This window comes from Austrofundulus limnaeus, unplaced genomic scaffold (assembly GCF_001266775.1).
Source record: "Austrofundulus limnaeus strain Quisiro unplaced genomic scaffold, Austrofundulus_limnaeus-1.0 Scaffold68, whole genome shotgun sequence".
Taxonomy (NCBI): Eukaryota; Metazoa; Chordata; class Actinopteri; order Cyprinodontiformes; family Rivulidae; genus Austrofundulus; species Austrofundulus limnaeus.
The window spans coordinates 1,696,632-1,698,676 of record NW_013952470.1 but is presented as its reverse complement, the minus strand read 5'-3'; the positions used below and the strand labels follow the sequence as shown (position 1 = coordinate 1,698,676).

At 39.5% G+C, this 2,045-nt stretch overlaps 1 protein-coding gene across 1 annotated transcript in view; it reads left to right on the top strand.

Annotated features, from left to right (window-relative positions):
• Positions 1-813: 813 nt before the first annotated feature.
• LOC106518892 (gastrula zinc finger protein XlCGF28.1) overlaps positions 814-2,045 on the top strand; it is a 34,428-nt gene continuing 33,196 nt past the window's right edge. Inside the window, exon 1 of the mRNA XM_014010325.1 lies at positions 814-927. The gene's annotated coding sequence lies outside the window, so the exon portion shown is untranslated. The remainder of the gene's footprint in view (positions 928-2,045) is intronic.

Below are 2,045 nucleotides of genomic sequence, written 5' to 3'. Positions count from 1 at the left end.
CAGTTGAAGAGTACCTATGATAAAAATTACAGTCATCTACAAGCTTTGCAAGTGGGAAAACCTGAAAAAYCAACAGTGTATCAAATACTTGCTCTCCCCACTGTATTTAGAATGATATTGGGGGTGTCCCGATCCGACATGGATATTGGATATTACTTTTACTTTCATTTTCCAAATATTTGTGAACAGTTTTATAACGTTTACATAAGTACTTTTCTCATCAGTGAAATTTATTTTTTACCAAAGTCATTATCTCTGAACGTATTTTTACTTTTACTTTTTTCCCCAAGTATTGACCTCCAGTTGTTATGTTATATCATCATGTTTTAGTACTACATTCAACAGAAAACACATTACACTCATGTAATTCATTCACAATGAACATAAAATATTTATTAAAAACAGGAAGACATTCAAGAGACTTATCTAATTCTCCTCACATGAGTCATTTCTCCTCAGTGACTCAGTCAGTCTGTAGCCGTGTTTCCATCCAATTTTTATTCAAATTTTGAGCAAATTTTTAAAATTTTGCAAAAATGCAAAAAAAGAAGAAATGTGAATCAGACGTGTTTCCATCAACTGACTTGAGGCGAATCAAGCAGGCTAGGCAATGTGTAATTACGTCAGACACAAGCCTGTAGTAAACAGGAAGTAAAAGTCACAAACTCGCACACATTTCAGGACAATGGAGAGAAGTTATCAGGAACGTGTTGCTACTATCAGGAAAGTTGTACTTATTCTGTTATATCAACTAGTTCTGGTGATGTCACATGCTGTCTGGAGACGTAGAGAAAGAAATGCTGTTCTTTTTCTTGTTACTAAGAATAACTGAGAAGACGCCGACAGTGGGAGGGGTCCAGTCGTGGCTGCAGGTGCTCTGATACCGGTACCAGACAGACAGCGAGAACAGCTGATCAACCATATGAGGTAAATGTTTGCTACGTCAGAACTTATTTGGCAAATGTGTTTCCATCTCTCCTTTTGCACATTAACGCTTTGTTGAAAAACCCAAAAACCACCTCGAGAGAACCTATAAATCTTTTTGCGAATTAGAGGAAGTTTTTTTAAAATTGTGCTGGCGATATGGCCTAAAATCAATATCACGATATATTGACCTGTAGGGATGAGTAAAAAAAAAATCGATTTTATCGATCTTGGATCGATTTCATTTAAATTTGGGGAAATCGATTCACAGGCCATGAGATCGATTCTTCCCCATGGCGTCTGAGGCGCGTTTCTATATTTTGTCACTCCTGGCTTGCTGTATATTTACATCCGGTTGGCATTCAGTGCTAATTCAATTCAGTTAATTTACCGTATTTTTCGGACTATAAGCCGCACCCCCCACCCCCCATCAGTAAAAACAAAAACAAAACAGTACACCCAAAATTGTGGTCAAAAAAGTGAATTCAACATCACATTTATTTTTGAGAAAAAAGTTGGCAAGTTCACCGGTACAAAATAATAATAATAATAAACTCTCGGAAAAAAAGGCGAGAGCTCTGGAATTAAAACATAAAAAGCAAACCTTTAGAAATTATCGGTAAAGTTCGGAGAAATACGGTTCATTTAACTGACCTTATTTTGGTAGTTTTCTTTAACCGTTTCTGGTCCAACAAAAAGTCTCATTCATCGTCCTCCGGTGCACTGAAACCATCGAAATCCTCCTCTTCAGTGTCGGAGTTAAACAAGCTGCATCACACAGCAGTACCTGTTCAGTTTCTGTGTCGCTGTCCTCCCGGGCTGGCTCTGAAGCTCTGGTGCCCTCTTCACTTAGCAGTCCTGCCTTTCAGAACCCGTTTGTGATGGTGGACTCGTTCACTCTGCTCCACGCTGTTAGGATCAACTGGCAGACATCAGGAAATGACGCTCTTCTCATTCGGCCAGTTTTTGTGAATGATTTATCCCCGTCAGTCAGCTTCTGGGAAAGCCCTCCCGCTCCAGCGTACGTCACTACATGGGATTCCTTCCCCGGGGAGTGCAATGCCGAAAAAAAAGGTCAGCAGCTCTTCACTCGACGTTTATCCACAAACTGGTCCTGGATT